General features: G+C 41.2%; 1 protein-coding gene across 5 annotated transcripts in view; it reads right to left on the bottom strand.

Annotated features, from left to right (window-relative positions):
• ZMIZ1 (zinc finger MIZ-type containing 1) overlaps positions 1 to 24,451 on the bottom strand; it is a 430,047-nt gene that overhangs the window by 173,965 nt on the left and 231,631 nt on the right. The window lies entirely within an intron of this gene.

Below are 24,451 nucleotides of genomic sequence, written 5' to 3'. Positions count from 1 at the left end.
GTATAGAGATTTATTTCCTCATTCTTTGCATCTTACGGTGACGCATACAATTTCAGACATTCCTGGTAATACAGTATATCCAACACACACAGAGAGACAATCTGAACAGCAGAGAAATATTAAGATTTCTTTGTTGCTACGAGGAAGTCAAAAAGATGGCTTTTCTCTTTACTCTGAATGCAAAGACACAATTAAAAACTCACACATTTGGACTTGTACATGCTATTGGTAGGCTGCATGATCCCAAAATGTATAGTATATCCCTGTGTTTCTCAACCTTGGCAGCTTGATGGTGTGTGGACTTCAACTCCCAGAATTCCCCAGCCAGACTTGCTGGCTGGGGAATTCTGGGAGTTGAAGTCCACACACCTTCAAGCTGCCAAGGTTGAGAAACACTGGTATAACCAGATAAGTCTATATAACAAAAACATCAGTAAGAACTGTTCTGTTTCTCAGATACAAAAGTGCACATCTTGTCAGATACCGTAACACTTTATTACCTATATACATGTTTTCATTTATAAAGCAAATTTCCCCCACAACTCAGGGTGCTGTAAAACAATCCAATCCATTATTAAACACAATTGATACAATAATTCCATCCATCTATCATCCGTCTATCCATCTATCACACATGACCAATTATCCAACTAGTAGCCAAGTCCTTTTCTTGTTGACATTGAGTCCTTTTGATGCACGGACATAGCCACATACTTTCCTTGGTTGGCCATTGCTTTTTCCTGGAATGGTGCTTTGATCTCCCAGTTTAGCTGGCTGCTGGGATTCCCTGCCAGTCTCCTTCCCAATTATTAACCAGATGTGGCCTTGCTTAGCTTTCTTCAGATTAGCCGTGTGTTTGAGATCAGTCCTATATAAAATTAGCAGAATCAGGAGAGGGACAATTATAGAAGAAGAGATTGTGGGGGTGGGGGGAAGGAGTCAGTCCATGGACATTTGTCTATCCTAACACTTAACTGTGTTCCAAATGTTGAACCTCCCTCCTACACTATATTCGGTGTGGAAAGCCACCTTTGAGCCATTGATTATTAACTTTGTGTTTAGATTTATATTATCTCATCAGTAAAACTCTCTCCCTACGTATTAACTAGGAACACCAGGGATTCACCTGGGATGCTATGCATGGGAAAGATACTCTCTGTAGGACTTTCCCTAAGCTACCAAGCTACAGCTCTACTCACATTAACCTTTCCATTTAAGCACCTCTGATAGGCTGGAGGGTCATTTATTATTCACTGGATGGAGGTCAGAGAAACATCCATGCTTCTGGGCGATGCATACTGCACAGGCAGACACACACAGAGAACATCCCCCCACCCCTGCAAGCTGTCTGGGGGCCTCTCTGATAATGCTTCCTCCATGGCTCCTGATGGATTAGATTGCAGAGAAAGGAATTTCACTCTGTTGAATGAGGGGCCTTGCACGTAGTCAGCACTCCTACTCATTCCATACTTCAGACACAAGTGGGCTCAATAAAGCAGGGCTATCAATGAATTGTAATGCTTTGTGAAACAAAAAATGCCTATTTCATAATTTCATAATCATTCCTCTATGCTAGTACATGCTAGCAATTCTCAGCTGCAGTTGCAGTCTAAAGCTTTTTCTTCTTTTTGATTTAACACCAATTGATTAGATCGTATTAAAAGAGTATTCACCCAGAACTTCAAGTTTCTTTATAGGCCTCAGACAAGTCTTAAATTTAATTTTTCAGCAATTGGCAAAGACACTGAGCTGCTTAACAGTCTTAACTGAGACATGTAACCAGTTCAGCAGCCATCCAACTTAAAAAATAAGATACCTTATCTGCATTTTAATTGCTCAGAGGAAATGGACAATATAGGATAAATAATAGAAGACAAAAGCTGCTTCTGGAGAACTCTGGATAATCTCAAATTCTCCTTGCAACATAAAATAAGAGCATTGATGCTTTAACCGTGTTCTGGGGGACCAGAGGCTTCCTTGGGATATCGTCAAGGATTCTTCAGTAGGACAATCAGCAACGGCAGATCAGACAGATTTGCCTTGCAATTCATAGAGGCAGAGGAGCATCAGGTGTACAGGTGTATATGCTGAATTCATAAAGGAAAAGGGGAAAATGCCACACATACAACCAGTTCTTCAAGAACTGGAAGGATTCCGAACACACCCCAATGCTCAGGAGCATTTTGGCAGAAAGATCGGCATGGAGGGCAGAGGTATCCAGGACAGCTCTCAGAGATATTCTAAATCCTTGGCTTCACCAATGTACGCTGCACATTGCACAACTCCACATGCTAAATGAAAACTCCTGTGGGGAAAGGTGGAAGGGGAGAAAAAGATTGAAGATTCAGAGGGCAAAATTAGCACCCTGGGAGATCGTGCATCCTGGCTGAAAACTAATTTCAAATGCTGAGTTAGGAATACCCCTGAGGTTGTCTTAACTACAGTTATTATCTGAGCTGTCGTTATGAGGATAAAAAGTAAGGACGTCCCATGCCTCCTGCCTTATGTCCCCAAAGGAAAGGCAGGGTATAAATGTAATAAACAAATTAGTAAGCCACTATTAGAAACAGTGGGGGATTTGAGGTTGCATTTGAGAAGAGCAGCTGTGAATGATCCTATGGATGTAACACCTAGCTGAAGTATTTCTTGGAAACTGCAAAAGAAAGAGCTGAGAACGCTGGTTTTTGTTTTTGTTTTTTGGCAAGAGTGTTGCAAATCTGTGCTTCTGGAATGTCCATTATCTCTTCTTGGGGTGTGAATCTAAGAGAAAAGGGGGTAGGAAACAGCACACAATGGCTAGAAATATCTGACAATCTTTTTGAAATGGAATCATTTACTCTATACGCTGGGAGGCATTAGCACACAATTGCTATTTAATAAGTAGCTTTGATTAAATACTAAGCTAGGTTACAAATGAGATGGGAGGGAACTACACCAACTAATTAATCAGTTATATAATCAGGAAAAAGCCGCTTTAAGCCAAGGGGTGGGGTTCAACAGATACACACATTGTGGCGTGGATCTACCTAGGGGCTAAAAAAAAAAGGAAACTCTTTCCAGGATTATAAATCAACTACATATTGAAGAATCAGATAGGACTTTTTATTATGAAATATGTCTTTTATTTTATTATTTTATTTTATTTTAACTCTGGCCAGGGCACATGTTCTCCCAGAACACAAGAAGTATATTTCTTTTGCATTTCAGGCAAAAAGAAATTAATTCCACCTTTTTCCTGAAAAGCCTTGCTACATCCCTCCTTACCAACATCCTAGGACAGAAGCATCCACTAGAAAAATTCCTCTTTAAACATTCTGGCCTGAAATGCAGCCTTACCTTATGTTGAAGCATGAGGAATTTCACCCACCCACCCCCTTAGTTCAAATGTTAATAAGGCACAAAAACGCACGCCTTGGCGAGCTTACAAAATATGACCTTAACCATGATCACTGGCAGTGATCCCAAGTGACACATATCTACTTCCTGAAAAGCTCCTCACAATTCTTCATCTGCTTTAGAAAGAAAATGCAGGTGTTCTTCAGGCTTTCTTGCCAGACATTTATTTACTGGAGATGTCAAAATACCAGAGCAGAAGAGGAGGAAAAAGCAATGGTGAGAAGGCCAAACTATTTCCTATAAACACAAAAAATTTGCAGGCTGATGTTTTGAGGACGAAGGTGTCATTTTTCATTCCACCATGTGCAGGACGTTGTTTTCCCTGCAAATCTGCCGGAAGAGGGCTCCCTTTTCTGCTGAAGCTGAAACTGCTCTTCTCTGACACAGTGCGTGTGTTTTTTTTAAGCCTTTACAAGTCCCTACAAATCCTCTTGCTTCTGCTTCCTAACAGGGGGCACTAAAGCTGACACTGTCTGTCTGACCTTGTGGTTATTGATTAACTATCTCCCTATTCGCTGCCATCTTTCACACCCCCGGTGCTAGCAAATAGAGAGCTAAGGAGCGGCAGTCATTCTCCGTGACAGCAATGCTCAAAAAGGCCTGCCTTCAGAGATGTGGTGGAAAGGGCCACTTGATCAAACGTGCTTTCATGTCAAGGCTAAATACCATGCGCAGCCCGACAACTTGTACAATTTAACATGCATTTGCTAGGCTGACTCAACGCTGCTAGCAAAAAGGAGAGAGATGGAATAATTTATGTCTAACTGTTCTCTGGTAGCAAGCGAACCAAAGGAAAAGAAACGGGAAGTTGATGGGCTACCTTGCAAAGGTAGCATCTGCTTTTAGCTACTGGACTGATTCTACATTCTGCCTGAAAAGTTATATTCAAACTCTCTGTTACAAACATGCTCCTGGGAATGAACATGGAGATGCGATTGTGCTAAAGTTGGTTTGCGTAAGAGCAGGAACAACAGCTTATTTATAGTCTGTTGTTTATGTCCTTCACATCCTTCAAGTTTGGGTAGATAATATCCCCATGACTTAGAGATGTGGAATGACACAAGAGGAGATCCAGCAGGCTGAGATGGACAATAATGACACCTCCATTCAGAATTTTGTATTCCATTACCACAGTCGGTCAGCTAAGACGGTAACCACACAGAACCACACTCCTTCGACAGGGAAGGAGTTTAAACCAGATCTTCAGTATCCATTCATAGGTATATAGGAAAGTTTCCTTGCAAACACTTACTAAATATCAGCCAGGTTCCTTGTACTAAAATGAAGTTGTTCATCTCTGTTGAGTTTACTTTGTATATATTTCTTTTCTTTGCCGGAAAACATGATTTTTGTGCCTGGAGTCTTGCTTGTATCTCTTAGATATTTTGATCAAAAGGGTCTGACGGTTGCAGCTCAACTTTCCAAAGGTCAAGCTGGATGACGTGTTTAAGTCTAACTATCCATTTAGTGGTTCACACATGGCATCAATGGGTCAAATCAACCCTCACCTTAAGAATGTTTTGGGAATCCCAGATGAATATTTCACCTGGGAACTTTTGTGGGTCTCAGATGATTGAGGCAAACTATTCCAGGCAACTGTGCTTCAAATAGATCAGTGAAGGACACACCTACTTTGCCACAGTTAAGATGGCAGAACAGGAAGATTTTGAATATGGGAAAGGGGGTCATGTACAGACTATAGTTTGGGGTATAAATTCCTATAGGAGAGAGGATGGAAATATTTTCCAGTTAGCGATACTGAGAAGAATCTGGCTACTCAGAGTTTTAAACAAAATAGACTAAGTGTGCAGAACATGGTTCCTGGAATTCTTTCCAACTTGTTTACCAGCGGTGACCATATGTTTTGTGTATGTATGACTGGGGAGACCCAGGACAGGATGCATACTTTGTGGGCCAGGACTCTGAATCTGACTGTGAAGAAGCTGCTCCAGCTGAACCTGTGGAATGTCAGCCTCAGGAGAGACAAAGCCAAGAATCACCTGAGTCTGATCAAACACAGGCACCATCTGAACAGCTGGAGCAGTCAGATGATGATGATGTAAGGACTCCCAGCCCTCACACCTGGCAAGTAGAGCTGGAGCCCAGCAAAGACTTCTATGAGGCTCCTTGCCAAGCAAGGGAGTAACAACTCTTGCATCAAAAGACAGCTGGCTGCAGCCTGATTTAAGAGGCAGCCCTGACCCATGTCCCCTTGTTGGAAACAACCGTCTGATTTCCTGCTCTGGTGTGTCATTCCTGTGAATCCTGCTCCTGAAACTCTGACCCTAGACCGGCTGACAAAGCTGAACTGGCTCTCTGAACTTTGGACTGAATTTTGACTCCTCTTCTGCATGCTACTGTTGAAAGCAAAACCACCCAGGCAAGCTTACTTTCCAAGGGACTTGGTTGATTTACATTTCCTCCCTTGTCTGCCATTATCTGCTCAGCCCTGAGTAAATTGCTTTCCTCACCTAGCAACTGTGCATGTGAGAGTTTGAGACCTGAAACAGGACAGCATCTGCCCTGGCCTGGGTCTTGTGACTAGGAGGGACGGGCTTAGAAGAAGCAGTTATTCTAAGGCACCATCAGATACGTGCATTGGGAAGCTTCCTCCACAGCCTGAGTGGTATGTGACCGACAGACTCATCCTGGCTTCCCAACGTTCTACTCCAAAGGAAAGAATGAAGGTTTAAGTTTGAAACTGAAATGTACTGAAACTGAATGTTGAAAAGCTGATCTCTATTCCAGCCTTGTCCAACCCAGTGTCCTCCAGCTGCATTGGAGACAGAACCCTTAGAATTCACGACCACTGTCTCTGAAGTCCGAATATGAAAAAGCTGAGCAATTTTCAGTCCAGTAACCCAGTCCTTGCTCCCTAGTTCTGACACTTCCTGCCTAGAGGGCATACAAAAACCAAGTGTAGGAGAGTGTGAATATTAGTCAGTGACTATAATAAAGCTGAATTGAACTGAACTGATTTTTTTTAAGTTAAATTTGAGCAAGTATCAATTGCATTAAGATTAAATAGAATTCATTTCATCTTTAATTTAACAGGAATACTTCATAGCTCATTTAAATATCCTTGCTTTATACCTATTACTTGCAATTATATTCTTTTGCTCTATGGGATAGAAACCATTAAAACAAACAAGCAAATAAATAAATAACCTCCAGGGATTAATCAACATAATTAAACAAACAAACCAGAAACAATTGAACAATTTGTTCCCAAGTTGAATGATTGCTGCACCTGTATTTGTGGGCTATGAGAAACATACCTGAGTGACTGCATTTGTATATAAAGCTTTAATTCTGTATCAGACTCGGGTTATTTAATAATGTTTTTCAGGAAGTACTTGAGCCTGATTCAAAATCTGAGGATCTGCCAGAGGTTTAAATCTCATCCCCAGTGCCCCCTGGTATAATTGCTATTTTACAATCTAGATAGCAGAAACAGAATAAGCCACATGGCAATGTCAGGTGAAAGGTTGTTTGTCCCATTAAACCCTTGAGTTGGATGGGGAAAGAAGAAAAAAAGATTGGTGAAGATTTATTATCACAAGCCACTAAATAACTATCCCTGCTGGCTTGGAGCTCTGAAAGGCAAAGAAGGAGAGAGGAGCTGTTCGCTGAATGTGACTTTCTATTTTCACTCTGCAAATGGGCAAAAATCCCCACAAGAGTTTCTATCATCCTCAGAAACCTCCAGCCAGCCAGCCAGCTATCTGGGTTTCTAGGCTTGCCTGCTGCCTGAACAGACCGTCTCAGGGAGGGGTGGGAATGGATTTATTTAATTTATGGCGACTTGAACTGTGAGCGAGGGCGGTCACGCTGGGCTGTGAAAAGCCTTTCTCTAGCTCAGTGCTTTCGACTTCTCCTCTCTGCCCCCCTTCCCCACCATCCAGGTCTATAAGATACCGGCACACACAAAGCAATCCTCTGCCACAAGGGTGGTGCAATCTCATATGCCTGGAGGAAAAAAAAAATGACAGCTTGCATAAGTGAGTTTGCTGGACTCCCCTAGGAGCAGCAATGGCAATGCACAGAAATTGTGCAATCATCAAGCCCATCTGCAGCCTGATTATAAAAGCAAAAAGATGGGGAGGTTGGCTGTGCCGAGCACCAGACCTGTGATGTGACCTCTCCTAAGCAGAACAAAAATACTACACGTGGACACTCACGCCCACCAGATTCTTCACAGGGGCAGAGCCATTCTGCATTTTCATCCAAGCATATCGCACTTTCTCCCCATCTCTCCATGTGGGTCGCTGGCTGGTACAAAGAAAGCTTGACTCCTCTCCAGGGCCAGGCGTTTTAACCTCTGGCCGGATGAATTAAAATGGATGGCTTTCATATGCACAATAGGCACAAGAACCACATTTCTAGTAATTGCTCTGCTTATACAGATGCAATTTCCTATTTTACCTCTAACCTCCAAATGTGCAAAGGGGAGAGGGAGAGAGAGGGAGAAGCCAATTTGTTCCGGATAAAGGAAAGAGTAGACAGGGCAATGGAATGCTGCATTTTGTAGCAACAAGAAGCAACCCCACGTTGTCAAAGGTGAATGTGCGTGAACGTATTTTCTGAAATCCTATTGGCAATTGGTTCCTATCTGCAGTCTGGGTTCAGATAATCAGAACGCACCACACAGTGGTCAATAGGAGTGAGGGTGGGCCCTGCTAAGTGGTCTGTACATAGGTGTCTGCAGGGAGAGTAAAAAAAACTCAAGATGGAACCCACACAATTGAAGTTCCATTGCTTTTTCACATGCGTCCCCATGGGACAAGGCTTCAATCATGCCACTGCAGCCACCATCTTGACTCCCCCCCCCTTCACAAATGCCTCCAAGTCGACAGTTTGGCTGCATAAATCATCCCCTCCCTGAAAGGTTTGTCATACAAAATACACATTAGCAACCCGCCTTCTTCAAAGTTAGTCTTGAGGCTGCCAAATAACCTGCCTTAAAACTGGGCCAGCAGCTTTGCAGCTTGCAAGTAAGGGCAATAAATGTGGTTGCGTTTTATACTCCAGGGAAAGGGAGAAATTTCACTGTTACAAATTGATGCTCCATCTCTCATTTTGCAGAAAGTCTCCCCCTGAGATGGCTTCAGCATTATGTGCATTATAAGGGAATAGAATCAAAACATTTCCCAAAACTAGGACTGCATTGCTGGTCCCAGTTGTGGTTGCTAAATGAGGATGACCTGTATTAGAATAGTAAACCAATCTTGACTTCCAGAAGCTTCATAGATATGCCTGGGTAGGACATATCTATGCATAACTTGGCAACAACACAGAACTGCTATTACCTTCTTCTGGGATGTTTTTTGACTTCCTAGTACAGCTGTTATTCTCCGCCACTTTCCACCCAATTACTAACCAGGTCTGACCTTGCTTAACTTTCTTCAGGATGAGCCAAAGTTATTCAGCAGCTGCCACTGAAGAGACCATTTCCCCCCCTATGACTGAGCAGACCCTGCTGAGAGATGAAGTAGCAGCTAAGTGCTTTGCCTCTCTCTCTCAATGGTTGGGGCAGACATTTTTCTCAATCCTTCTACATGATGTCCTTTAGTGGAGAAGTTCTAAGGGTATATGCCACTCACTTTTTTTTTTTTTTGCTACATTTCCCACCTCTCAAGAAAACCTTTGCATTTTGATTTCATGCTTCAACAGGAAATAATCATTCCTCTGCTTGATGCAGAAGAAAATAAGCAAATTAGTGCAGGATGTTATTTGAGCACTGGGATTTATACAGCGCTGCGGATTAAACCGCTGAGCTGCTGAGCTTGCCGATCAGAAGGTCGGCGGTTCGAATCCGCGTGACGGGGTGAGCTCCCGTTGCTAGTCCCAGCTCCTGCCAACCTAGCAGTTCGAAAACATGCCAATGTGAGTAGATTAATAGGTACCGCTTCGGCGGGCAGGTAACAGTGTTCCGTGTAGTCATGCTGGCCACATGACCATGGAAGTGTCTACGGACAAACGCCGGCTCTTCGGCTTTGAAACGGAGATGAGCACCGCCCCCTAGAGTCGGACACAACTGGACTTAATGTCAAGGGAAACTATAAAAAAGGCAGATATCAAACAGCATTCAGAGCCAGGAAGACACGTTTCTCTTCATACAGCCATTTCCCTGAAGTGACCCATGCATTTATTAAAGTAAATTAAAATAAGATATTGACACTTTAAAAATATAGAAATTTTGTATTCTAAACTGTAATCTCAAAACTGTCTTCAGCAACCGAATCTGGAGACCATTTGATAATCTACCAACACTACTCTCTTCTGCAGGTTCAGAATTATTTTTCCCCTTCCTTTGGACCAATTCATAGTAATTCAGGAATAACTTGGGAATAAAAAATGTAAGAAAACTTGTATGCTGTTGCTATACCATGAAAAAGAGCAAGACAAGGATGAAAAAAGAGAGATGGGATAGCTCTATTCAGCTATCCAATATTTAAAGTTTTGTGGGTTGACTTGGCTGAAACTGCTTATTTAATGTTTATTTCTTTATTTTAAATATTTTTTATTGTTCTGAAATCCAGGTGCCTGTTGTTGAAACTGAACAGTTCTTTACTTGGGGGAAAAAAAACCTAACCAGCATAGTACAGTATGCATATACATAAGAATATCACAATTTTAAAGCCTCCTTGGTGATATGAGACAACAAAAACAACTTTGGTTCACTTAAGGAATGTTAAAAGTCCTCCCCAAAGAGATGCAAACCCTTAAAAATGAATCTTCTTGAGGAGTGGTTTAATTCATGATTTTAATCAAATCCACCTTGCTCCCAAGTCTCCTTGAGCATTGCATGTGCTCAGTGACCAAGAGTACCCTAGCAGTGAAAAGGATCTTTCCTTTTCTGCAGTCTCAAGAAGGCTTTGTGTCCTCCTGTTGTATCTGATCTCCATCATTTTGCTTACATCTCTAGTCTTCCACCCCAGTTAATTCATGGATCACTTAGAAAGCTTTAATCCTGAGTTGGCTAGTGGTTATCTAGCACACAAAGTTATCCCATCTTGCTTCCATTTGCCACAGCTTGCAAGATACAGAATTCATGATGCCAGGGTGGTGTAATGGTTAGAATGTCTGATGAGGACTAGGGACTCCTGGTTCAAGTCCACCCTCAGCCCAAAAAGGTCACTGAGTGACTGGGGGCCAGTTACACTTTCTCAGCCCAATCAACCTCACAAGGCTGTTGTGGGGATAAAATGGGGATTCCTATGTAAGCCACCTTGAGTTTCTAGAAAAAAGGAAGGGTATAAACAATAAATAAATAACATTAGCTATGACTACAGGAGCATTCTTTAATCCCTCATTGGTATCCATAGTCTAAATCAAGAATCTAAGGGTAATGGATGACTACCAATAGGCAGGCTCTGGACACAAAGAATCAACATCTTCATGAGAGAGAGATACCCTCTTTGTCACATAAGCACAGGAATATATCTCCAGTCCCTCTCTTGGTAAGAAATATAAGCAAGGGTATTCGGAGAGGGTAAAACAATAATCAGGATGGTGACTGCAACAGTGTGACTTAAGTTTTGCCCCTTCTTTTATGTGCTAAGGCCAAGTACATACTGGTCTAGGGTACCAAAGCTTAGGGGGCAGCCATGCTGCCCCACCTTCTGAACCATTCTAAAAATGCAAGTCTTTAGGTGGTGCCATCAATTAATGTGGCTTATGGGCATCAAATACCCTTGAGCCAGCACTGGGTGCATGCACACACAACAAAGGGTTGGGGCTTTGATTGGACAGTCACAGCCACCATCTTGACTTTTTCAACATGCTTCTCACCCCCACCCTATAGACACCCCTGGAAATAAACCATGGATGTTTTTAAGACAACAGTAGAACTTGGAGGCAATGTCCCAGGACTGGAGTAAGCTAGGAGATTCTCCTCCAGCTTTTGGTTAAAGTGGATTTTCCAGGGACAAGAAATTTCCAGTAAACTGAAGCAGAAGGAACAGTGGTTTTGAAGATTTGCTACTTTAATAGAACTAGGTAAATGTTTAGCTGGAAACTGCATTAGAATTCTTTGATTTCTTGTTTTGTTTGTGTTGCTACATTTCTCTCTTTTTCTGGGCAACTACAGGACATTGGTTCTTAATGTCAGCTTTCATTCATCCATGTTTGAGAATGGGCATGAATCCAATATTTTTCCCCTCAAATATTTTTGTCATCAATCATAACAACAGCAGCAGCAGCAACAACAACAACAACAACAAGGAACTTCCAGTCTCTTTGTGGAGACTTTGTAGGTGACCAGCAACATCCTGTGGTTTCTGACCAGAATGTGGCATCTTCTTTTAGATTTTTTTTCCTTTTAAGATCATTGGAAGCAGATGTTTTGTTGAGGCAACTTGGGGTTAATCTCTTTCTATGGCACATGTTTGCAAAAGTAAAAAAAAATGTGTTGGTGCATTTTTTTTTCTCAAAAATCTGTAGTGAGATTGGTTTATCTCCCAAGTGGAGAAGGAAGGACTGAGACCTCTGCTCATAGACTTTGATACTATATAGTGGAGAGGTGGCATTGTTTCACTTTTATTGACCTCACTTTTTGCTTGTTGATCTTTTCTATCACCAGAAAGGCAGCATGGGATGAGGGGTGGGACACCAGGTGAGATGCCCACTAAAATAGAGGTGTTGTAGCAGGAAGTACCAAGGCCCTATTCCAAAAGAGAAAGAGGACTGAGCCAAGATGTGAAGACACAGAGGAGATCTGAGGCCTCCAATCTTCTCCCCAATGGGCTCAGCCATGCTGTTACCCATCTACTCCACCAGGATAACAACATTCTGTGTTGCAGGGATTACTCAGATTAAAATGTATGTAACCCTCTTTGAATACCCAAAGTCCTGTTCTTATAGTATTTTAAAGAGGAAAAAAGGGGCAAATCATTTTGTCACTCTGCTGAGCCTTTAAACCAAGCACATAAAGCAGCACAACAAGCATTGCTTAATCTTGCTTCCTACAACATCTACAACACTCGCATCCCAATCTTTTTCTTTATATATGGCTAGTATCGAACACACAGGCAGAAAGAGCTTTTCTATGCCAACATACACCTTCACCAAGTGGGAATACGCGCTGAAACATTCTGCTCTTGGTTGCTGGTAGTAATGCTTACTTCCTCTGCTGTAAATCATCAGCCAACAGAACTGCAGGTCTTCTGCCCAGATCTATCTTCTCAGCATCTGCAGGCATCTAATGAATCCTCAGGAACAGGTATGCCACCACCCTGTCTTACCTTCAGCATCCCAATATTTCTGCTCCTTAATTTGCCCTTTGATTCCGGGCTGCCCTGTTTCATTTTCTTCTTGCACAACTGTTGCTCTTAAATAGCCTATGATTCATACCAAGGTACCCTAGAATATATTGGCTGTTGGTTTTGCAGTAATTACTGACTACTAAGCAATCAAAGCCATTGTTTCTTTTATTTAATTACCCAACCTCTAGAAAAGGCAGTGAAGGTGTTAGTGAAGGCAGTGGCTGAATTCCTCACCGTTATTTCTTCCAATCGCAGACTTGTACGTGGCACAAATGTTAGCCAGACCAGCCTCTCATGCAAAGGTCATACATCCATAACCAGTTACATTTGCAATCCAGCAATCAATGGGTCTCAAGTACAGAGGCGATCTACTGCTAAAAATCCAGCCACATCACTTGAATGATTCAAATAAGCAACTAAAACAAGCAGTTTGTATCTTTCAACCGAACTAGGCTTCTGTATGATACAATACTACCAGTTCATGAAGTCTTTTACTGTGCTGGCTTCCTCAGGGAACTGTCAAACAAAGTAACTGAGCCCTTGCAATGTTACAGTCTGGAATGGATCTGGCTGTTAAATTTACGAACCTCAGGGGAAATAGCACGATGCACAGCTATCGGTGTACCATGTTCAATTTTGTTTAACCATGGCTGATGTCAAAAGGCTAAGCAGGTTTGGATCTGGTATGTACAGTACATAGATGGGGTACTACCAGGAAATCTCAGGGCTGTAGGCTTCAGAAAGAAAGCAATGGCAATCCACTTCCATACTGTTGCCACAATTATGAAGTCACCATGAGTCAAGCTCAGCTCAAAGGAGACTCTACTTTGTCTTTACATTATACTATGGAGTTTCCGTCAATTCTGCAAGATCTACAGCTTCAAGCAAGAAATAAGAGGGTGATGTTTGGTTCAAATGTCAATCAAATATGGGTTGGACTTAGAGCAGAATGCACTAGCTAATGGGGTTTGCAGTCTTAAGTTTATATTTTGATGTTTGAAGCCAAGATTTACTAGGCATGATCAAGGGAACTGGGTATTTTTAGTGCTGGAAAAGAACATTCTAAGGCGGAAAAAAACCCCAGCATTACCAGGAATCCTGTATGAGTTCAACTTTCATTTGGCATGTAAGTAAAAGCCAGAGTACACATGAACTTAGAATGTGGCATTGTGGCAAATCCAGAGAATCAGGAAAGGAAAAACTGGGTTGTATTTTAAACAGATGCTGGCAAATTTCCAACTATTTCTATCTCTCTCCCACCCACAGTGTCTCTGTGAGTAACTAAGCAAACACAGATCAACCCCATTTAATCTTACTTCTTTATTCTCTGTTTTCTTCTATTTTACCAACAGAAATTCTACTTTTGTGCTACCGTTACTCTCACTTCTATAAATAAATGCTTCAGAGCAGCAGAGTTTTAAAGAAAGAAAAGGGGAGGCACCACAAAGTGATGTAACAGTGGTGACATTCCCTTATTTTTATCTTCAGCAAGAACACTGTTGGAGCTAGTGATCATAACATTCCTCCCTATTCTTTCCATGACCAATAGCACCAATGTCCTGTGGAGATATGGCTCTTCCAACCTCAAAACTGTGAGTAAGAACTCTGGAATGAATAAAATCAGAGGAGAAAATTTAGCTAATACATCTTTGGCCCCATCCCCCACCCCCAACCTCTGCTGAGTTACCCATGGGGAGTTATCTGACAGAAAGCATTAACTCCCTCACCACACTGAGCACAACCAATGCATCAATAAAGTAACCACAAGCTTCCTTCTAGAACAACAAGTCAAGTCTTGTCCCACAGTCTACGTCCTTACAAGCAGAGAGGTTGTTCCAAAATTGCACATGGCCAACAGTCAAACCATCTAGCCTTCTAGTTTAATTTGCAAGCAATCATTCAAAGTTCATGGCTTTTAATTTTTGTAAGCATTTAAAACACACAAACAAACCTTGAAGCTTGCTTTAAATAGAGACATGAATGGAAAAGATGCATTCCCTTCTTTCCCATCATTTTTTTCCTGCAGTTGTGCTGTGTTCTCACACTTTTCCTCTGTCTTTTCTCTTAAACACCCCAAATACTTCTAATCTCCACATCCTTGAGAAATTCTTAAGCTTCTGTGATCTCCTGGGCTGCTCTTTATTTAGCGACATCTGAGCTGCCACCTAGGGTATTAATTTCCCAACCAGATCAGAAATGACACTCAAATGCTCCCAACAGATAAATAAACAAATTCGCCTGTGCCTGCTTTCAAAAAAACATCCTCATCTGAAAGCAAACTTTACTTTTGCTGTCAGTGGAAAGAAGCAGCAATTAAATAAAGGCTTATAAAATTCTGAAGGGCACAATTTTTGGTCCTCCTTCTCATAAACATACATTCCCTCCCAGTGTCATCCCCTAGACTTGACTGATGAGACAGGAGCAAAGACAATGCTTTCACTCATAACTAAGTTAGGGATGATGGAGTGATGGCTGCTGGCTCAGAAGGATTCTGAAACTTGGCTGATTCATGGAGGAAAAGTCTGTGACCAAAATTGGCTATAATAGCTCAATCAACCTTTTCAGGGACAATACAAGCATAGACTGGCTGCTTCGGCTTCATGCCCTTTTAGGTTTTCCAGGGCTCTGCGGCTGGAATGGCAGAAACAAGATACTGAGCCAGTATCTTCTCCTAGGGTTCAATCAGATTTCTGTAAACCTGGCTGTAAGAATCCCTGGAGCTTCCTCCTCTCTCATGCATTTATAGCTGAAATCTTATTGCATAACTGACAGGTAGCACTGTGCTATCGATCATGTTGTCATCGGAGGCAAAGAGACGGATTAATGTATTAGGATGAAAGAAAGGTGAGCCAATAAGGGGAATCGGGATAGACTGCAGCACACAACGGAAAATGGTTTTAAAGCAAGTTTTAATTGTCCATTACGTTTCAAGATTTCAAAGCTTGTTGTGGATTTAAAATGATAGGGAAAAAAAATGGTTTGCAGGCCCATGCCTTGTTTGATCACAGAGCTATATGAATCAAAGTCAAAAGCCATCGTAATGGAAAGGACAGCCGATTTGGTTAGAGTTGTCTCATTCTCAGCAGCAGTCTTAATGGGCTCCTGCCTTGCTCCCAAATGCAGCTGAATGCTGTTGACTGCAGCCCAAGCATCACTTGCATGGTAGGCTAAGCGTGCCAGTAGAAGGATAGAATCATTTACATGGGTCCCACTAATGTGGAATCAGTAGAAAGACATAAGAATTGTAATAATTCCCATCCCCCCAAAGAACAAATCTTTCTCTACTGTAACACAATGTCACTTATGGAAAAATAAGTTTCCATCAGAAACATAAGGGTCCAATTCAGATGTCAAGATCAAGCAAGAGTGTTGTTCTATGTCAGGGTCCCCAAACTTGTCAGCTCATCAACCCCTTCATGAAGTTGACCCCCAAATATTTATTATATGAAAATAATTTAATAAATGCTACCTTAACTAATAGTGATACGAATAACAACAACAATGGATAGTCCCATCAACCTCTGGGGGTCCATATTGGCCACTTTGGGGAACCCTGGTCCACATCATTGATCGTGCCCATTCAAACATGTGTAACAAAACAAACTTGGAAACTTTCACTCTTTTTTGTTGTATATCCCAACAGATTGTTGGCTTGTTGCTCCCTTTATAAGTCAGAATCAGAAATTAGGATTTGTTTTTAGCTTCTATAATTCCAATGTTTAAATAACATTATGTTTTATTTAAAATTATTTAGCTTATAAGCCACTTATAGCTAAACAATTCTTAAAAAGGAGAATATAACTTATAAATAATCACAGATAAGTTGCTGGTCACTCCCTACTTTTCAAGGTCCCAGAAATGGAGATCTTTTCCAGCCTTAGGATCCTTTAGCTGGCAGCATTTTGAGGGCCTTTCTTCCTTTGTCTCCACTTGAGAAGAACTTGATTAGCTCAATTGTTATCCAGTGTATCAAAGCAAGGATTTTCCTAATCCTATTTGGAAATGTCAAGATCAAATCAGGTGGTTTTTATTGTTGTTGTTGCTGTTTGTTTGTGTACACTGCAGCCCAATACATTTTTGCAGGAAACATAATCTCCTTTTGAAGAATCTCAGAACATCTTCAGTACGAAACTGAACACTAATCAGGTTCTTTAGTGTTGCCTCCCTAATGAAGAGTTATACGTTACATGTACATCTGGCCCATCAGTTAAAGAAAAACACACATGCAACAGAGTTTGTCTTGTAGCAATAGCTACAACATTCCTTCTCCATTAATTAGAGTGCTGCTAAGCATTTGATCATTGTTTATGTCAGTGAACAGAAATGGAACTAGTTGCTGTCCACTAATTATAACTCACCGCCCCCCACCCATTCCTAGTGACATACTGACTGTGAAATACGGTAGGCAAACTAATTAAACCTTGACAGATTCCATCTTTGAGACAAGTCTCCCAGGACAACAATTTGCCTATCATTAAGGAGATGCTTGGTCTTTCAAAAAAGCCCCTTGTCTACAACTCATGAAGTGTCACAGTAAATGGTTTATATTATCATCACAGCAACTGATTCACCTAGGCACTATGAGTCTCACACTTACCCCCCATTTCTCCTTTCCTTTCCTTTCCCTTCCTTCCTTCCTTCTTTTCCCCTCCCTCTTGCTTTCCTTTTACTAAAATTAAAAGAATTGCTCAGACGCTTTTCAGAGTGGAATGCAGGGATCTGGTTTGATCCTCTTGATAACCTCTTGAAATACTAGATAAGAGATTACCTAGGCCTTAAGTACAATATTTTTGTTTCTGATTCTCAAGATACTAATGACTGATATGACAGCCTGTTTCTCAGTCCTTTGGATCTCCTTGTTTGACTGCTGAGCAAGTTAAAACTCTGCATGTAAAGGTAAGAAGCAATTAAAGAATTCTGTTATTTCCACAGTGAAAAATAAATTACATTTTGATGGGTATATGAAGAATTACTTATGACATAGCAGAGATAATATGCTAGCACTGGAACGGGAAGTGATTCACAGTAGGATGAAAAAAAAATACTTGAAGGCTCAGAGTGTCCGTATTTTTCTTTGAACTAGTTTTATAGATTTATCCTATAGAAATACCCTTGTGTCATTACATGGAAAGCAAAACATGCATCTACATCTAGAGCCACCTAAGACAATTTCAGCCCCAAAGTTCTTACGCGCTGAGCCACCAGTTTTATTCTTGTGGAATTCCCTGCACTTATTTAAATCTCTCATTTATACAGAGAGATTCACCCAAAACTGCCTAATCAGTTTTCTCTTTCATTTCAGACACTTCAGGGTCTATGTACTGTATTTCTTTCAATCCCTTCAAGGTAGATCTGTATAATGCATCATCCATCCAGCAAAACTCCAACTGTTGTTTGTTTATTAGTGCTTGTTAAGTACTTGACTAACTCAACTTCCCTACTGCTACAATCCCAGCAGTAACAAAACAGTTGCAAAACAGTCACAAAACTGAAATGGTGGACTTACTCTATACATCTGAACTCATTCTTAATGTTGGGAGTTATTTCTGATCAGTGTATTCCCCATGGCTGCCATTGTTTGATTTCAGTATGATTCTTTTCACCCCTGAAGTTTTAATGGACACCTCCGGGTGCTGGGAATAAGGTCAACTAGAGGTACTGCTGGATGCCATGTTAAAACACAGGCAGTGAAGAAATTACACATTAAAACACACAGTAAAGAATTTATCTTGGTGCTGCTTCTGCCTTATTTCCAGATCTTGAAATGTAGAATTATACTGGAGTCATATTCCCATTTGAGGCCTCACCTATCACCCTGATTTTAGAGAGTTTGGGAAAGTTATTAAAGATATAAATATGATTATCTTAACTGCAGGCATGCTGCAGTGGTTGTAAGTGGGAGGACTGGCCACAAGTAACTTTTTCCAGCACCATTATAACTCTGAATGGTTGCTAAATGAATGGTCGTAAATCGAGGACTAGCTGTACAGCAGTCACTTGAACTCTTCCACTATCACTTCTTTAGCTTTTCCACAATACATCTCCTTCTCAGATCTATTCCTTGTATCTTTGAGTATCTGTTTACCTATTTCCAGGAGAGCTTGCCTGAAGGAGCCAAATGCCAAATGAACATGGTAGGAATCTTCTTTTAAGGCTGAGAATATTGTACCATCAGTGGTGAATTTTTAAAGTCTTTCCTAAATGAAGTCTTCACAGGAAAGCACTTTTTTAAAAAAAGTGGCTCAGGAAGTCATTTAACATGATTAATTCTGTAGGAGGGTGCTACAACCATAGTCATGTTTTACACATGCTTGGCATGTCCTTGAGTACTGTAAATGAGGGGACAATAAGCTGGCGCAGAATGCAGCTGCATGGGTAGTAAGTGGAGTCGGATATTTGACACGCGTAACACCGCTGCTACAGGAGCTGCATTGGTTGCCGCTGTGCTTCCGGGTACAATTCAAGGTGCTGGTTGTCACTGCTAAAGCCCTTCATGGCTTGGGACCGGGTTACCTAAGGGACACCTTCTCCCAGTTGCGTCTACCCATCCAATTCGATCTGGTAGATAGGGCATGCTATGGATCCTGTCAGCCAGGGAGTGTCTGTTGGCGGGGACTAAAAGGCGTGCCTTTTCAGCCGTAGTGCCTGCCCTCTGGAATATTTTCCCCTCAGAGATCAGGATGTCCCCAACCCTGTTGGCCTTTCATAAGGCCATGAAGACCTGGTTATGTGCCCGGGCCTGGGGCCTTGAGCATGGTAATGGTCCCATTTTTTGGTTGTATTAACATCTTACATTGTTGACTTGGCAGCCATGCATATTTATTTTGTATTGTAACTATTTTAATTATCATTGTTTAATTGTTTTATGGTTTTTATTGTTGTAAGCCACCCAGATGCTGAGATGGGCGGCTATAGAAATGGAAGGAAGGAAGGAAGGAAGGAAGGAAGGAAGGAAGGAAGGAAGGAAGGAAGGAAGGAAGGAAGGAAGGAAGGAAGGAAGGATCAACTGCTGATCTCTAGAACAAGGAGAGATATAGGGAAGAAGAAAAGCTTCCTTAGGGGACTAATTTGGGCCAAAATAAATAACTCTGGATTGCTCTGTCCATGATGGAGATACAAACACTCCCTTCCTCCATTTCCATACTGATGGAAGACATCAGTATGACAGGTACCCTCCATGTAGCAATACAGAACCTTGATTTGTAGAATCAGCCTTCAGATGTGGAGCTGTATCATGTCGATTGCATTTGTGTAGAACACCTACTTCATAAATAACTTAATATTAGGTAATGGAAATGGGACTGCCCACCATGGCTCTACCACACAGAAATTAGTCTCAGTAAAGTGATCCCCACCTCCCCATTTCTCAATGGAAAAAAAGAGCCATTATCATGCTTGTTGCTGGGAGTATTATCTAGGACTTGGTTTTCATAGATCAGGGTGGCCATTGTACAATCCATGGTTAGCTTTCATTTTCTGGCCCACAGAGCTCCTCTTGATCACAACTACTGAAAATCTCAACACAATTTCCTACCATTTTGATGTGGGAAACACACAGAAACTGAAGGGTGTCCTGCAGTGTAAAATACGCACCTAATAAGAATAATATAATAAAGACCAATAATGTAATAAAGCACAACAAAATGGAATGAAGGGGAAAATAGCTATAGTTTAAAGTAGAAAATCTCTTGACTTATCTCCTCTTCCTTCACAGCATGCTGGTTTAGGAGAAGGAAAAGAAAAACAGTTGTCCAGTAGGATTTCATAACTGGCACAAGGCATCATGCCTCCTTCCATCTAAAACATTCAGTAAGTTTTATGACCACTGGAGTCAAACGCATCAATAAACTTGTCTGTTTTATCTAAATTTTACATTAAAAAAAATCCTCTGATCCTATAGTGCTAGGATACAACCTACCATAATTTTTAAGGTACTCTTCAGCCTCCTTATCTGAGGGACCCTTCTCTTCCTCCCCCTTGCTAAAAACATTTGCAATTCTTAAACCTGGTTTGGATGAATAGCAATTGTTTTCTTTGGGTTTTCAAGGTGTTGTTGTTGTTGTTGATGTTGTTGTTTGCCTACCCCATTCAGTGGCCTGAAATCAGCAAGGCCTCAGGCGGTTGTTGCCATGGAAACCCTGTTCATTCAACACTAGCCTATAATGAAGACAATGTGCTTTCCATTTAGATGAGTTTCAGACCAAAATAGAAAGAAAGAGACTTCTTTAACAGCTCTTCAGAATGCAGGCCAACATAATCAGATTTTCTGTACCACCAGTTACACCATGGTTTGCATGGTGCTACCGGTGAGAATGTCACAGTTACATTCAATCACAATTATGGCAGTGGTCAGATTAACCAACTGGGAGATTTTGCCGTTTATGCTTCAGACACTCTTCTGAAGAAGACAGAAATAAGCTTTTTCACTATGCAAAAGCAGCAAATAGCTTTTGTTATTGTTATTATTATTGCTACATTTTAGCATCTTTCACCAGTTCTTAAGTGGGAATGGAAGACTTTTTTTAAAAAAAGATGCTTAAAAAAACTATGTAATTACTTACAGATAACACACATTCAGTCATTCACACATTTTAAACCCTGGCTAGCATACATTTGTCTTTGCAATGGCTCAGTTCAGAACTGGACAAATTAGATCAGTATTACTTAGCAGAATTATGTCATAAATGCAGAACATTTCAAGAAACCCAAATCTATTCTTACCTACATAACTATGTCCTTTACTGGATTTTGTGTAATATACCAGGTAGCTATCAGAAAGCAAGAGAGGAATCAAAAAGCTTCAGAATTTGGCTCATTTCTCTCACTTGGTGTTTGCTCAAGATTAAAATTTATAGACACTCAAGTCAGAACCTTTGGGGCAAAAAAAGTCAAGTTAAGTATTAATCAGATAAACAATATTGTTCAATTTTGTATTTACAAGTTGTAGACATTTCTCAGCCCCATCACATGGAATCAGAGCTGGTTCTGAGACTGAGACCCAACCTAGTAGCCATTTTCTAAAGCAATCAAAAGTTGTTATCTACCTCCCCTGTACATGAGAGAAACCTTCTCCCCTTTACATCAAAAGAACATGTATTGTATTTTAATCTCTATTTATTCTAGTTTTATTGTAAACCTCCCAGAGTCATTCTTTGAGCGAGATGGGCGGTGACTAAATTTGAAATATAAATAAATAAACAAATAAATAAATAAAAGAAGAGCCAGAACTTTCTTGCCTGAATTTGCCTATATATAGGTTCATTATTTTAAAGTAGAGTACCTGCTTGAATTCTTGTACTGAAACTTTCCTTCCTTCTGATCAGCAGCCTCAGAGACTTCTCCCAGCCTAGGGAGAAGTTACTAGCAGAAAAGCAAGAAACAGGACAGGTAACACCAATTTCATGTTAAAATAATCCATCTAAATTCAAAATACTTGCCCTTCTACATAGCTAATTATAAAGATATAGATATAATCGAAGAGCGCGTGGCAGCTGTGGCCAGGAGAGCCTTTGTGCAGCTACGTGCTGTGCACCAGTTATGCCCCTTCCTGGACCAGGAGGCCCTTCGAATAGTCACTCATGCCCTTGTTATCTCTCAGATAGACTGTTGCAATGCGCTCTACATGGGGCTACCTTTGAAAAGTATCTGGAAGCTTCAGCTGGTCCAGAATGCAGCTGCGCAAGCTGTTTTTGGTGCCCCCAGAAGGGCACATGTAACATCACTGCCGCGCAAGCTGCATTGGGTACCAGTTTGCTTCCGGGTCCAATTCAAGGTGTTGGTTATCACCTTTAAAGCCCTATATGGCATGGGGCCAGGTTACCTGAGAGACCGCCTCTTCCCCATTATATCAACCCGTCCCACCCGATCATGCAGAGAGGGCATGCTACGGACCCCATCTGTAAAAGAATTTCATCTGGCAGGGTCCAGGAAGCGGGCCTTCTCTGCAGTAGCTCCTGCCCTGTGGAACATGCTGCCCCTGGAGGTGAGACTGGCCCCATCGCTCCTGGCCTTTCAGCGGAGTCTGAAGACCTGGTTCTGCTGCCTTGCTTGGGGCGGAGAGGGGAATAGAGCTACATGGGGATGGTTGTTATAGACCATTCCTCCCACACTTGGACTGTTTTAGATGCTTCACCACTTGGATTTTTTAAATGTTATTTCTATTTATATTATTTTTTACTGTATTTTACTTTTTGTATTATTGTGATAGTTTTAATCAATTGTTGTAAACTGCCCAGAGTCTTCCGACGGGAGGAGATGGGCGGGGATAAATTAGATAGATAGATAGATAGATAGATAGATAGATAGATAGATAGATAGATAGATAGATAAAATGTTAAACAGTAAGTGCAGATGTGTTCTTGATTGCTTTTGGACCAGGGAACAATTGGGATATTTGACATCTAGCTAAAGTTCTCCCAAGCCTTTGGATAGGGTGTCATGGCCAGTTGCATGGAGGGTCTGACACCAAGGAGCCTGTTCTGGGAGAACCAGTTGGACTTCAGCCTTGAGAGCCTTCAAGCACTCAAAAAGCTGAGACAGATCTACCCAGCAATCACCAGGAGCATCTGCGCCCACTGTCCAAGGATGAGGATTGCACCCTGTGCAACAGAGAGCAAAGCAATGGTGTTCAGTGCATCTCCTTGCATACCAGGAGAATTCCCAGTCTTGACTGAGCTCACTAGTTTGGGTTCTATTTAAGGACAACTCATTTTCCTTGAGGGAACAACTCTGATGCTTTCCAGAAACTCTGTTCATTTGTGTCTTGAGTTCCTGCTTGTGGAAACTCTGCCCCTTAGTGACCTGGACTGATTAACCATCTTGCTACTATGCTCTGACCCTTGGACTGTGACTTGAAGTATGCTTTGGCTCACACCTCTGGACTTCTGACCATCCAGGCAAGACCATCCAGGCAAGCCAGGTAGGATTCTGGGTCTGAGTAAAACTCTGGGTGTGCCTCTTCATCACCTGTCTGCTGCCTTCTACTTTCCCAAGTAAGTCTGTCTGTTTGCTATGTTTCTGTGCCTGTTCAACCTTGAAACTGAGTAAAACAAATGCGTACAGTTGTAATTCTTCCTACAGGGTCTGGCCCCAGTGATGTCAGTGGACTTTTTTCAAGCTCCTTGGAAACATCCAAAAAATCTCAGTTGTTCTGGATGACGTTTGTGTAAATTACCTACTCATAGATAAAAGACTCTAAGGTCATGTAGCAAGTAGCAAAATTTTGTCTGGTAGTGTGCCAAATATGGTGCTGGTATTAGGAGGAACACAAAATCTAGGGGAACCAGTTGTTCAATTTTACACTGATTTTATGAAATTTTAAATATTTGGCATCGACCTGTAATTGTAGTAAACTGATTAACAAGGTTATATCTGAAATATTTTAATATTTTATTAAATGAGTAATTCAGTAGCTTAGTGGCTTAACATACAAGTAACTTAACATGCTATTCTTTTAGTAATCTACTAAATTAGTAGTTCAGTATCTTATTAACCTAATATTTTATTCATTTAGTGGTTCAGCACTTTAGAGATTTAACTATTTTAGATCTTTCCTAGAATGTTAATGTTTTCATTTATACTGTATTTAATTTATCTTATTCTGCGTAACTTGTTCAGAAGTAGTATTTTATTCCATCCTGAACTCTGTATTTTCTGTCATGAAACTGTGCATAATTTGGGGCAGTAACCATAATAAACGTGAAGGTTTGATTAATTCATTGCCCCTGGAAATGCTCCTCTCTCCCAGTCCAAGCACTGTTAAAAGCGCATGAACTGAAAAACTTCCATGC

This window comes from Candoia aspera, chromosome 6 (assembly GCF_035149785.1).
Source record: "Candoia aspera isolate rCanAsp1 chromosome 6, rCanAsp1.hap2, whole genome shotgun sequence".
Classification (NCBI taxonomy): Eukaryota; Metazoa; Chordata; class Lepidosauria; order Squamata; family Boidae; genus Candoia; species Candoia aspera.
The sequence above is the reverse complement of the archived record's forward strand: the minus strand, read 5'-3'. Positions and strand labels throughout refer to the sequence as shown.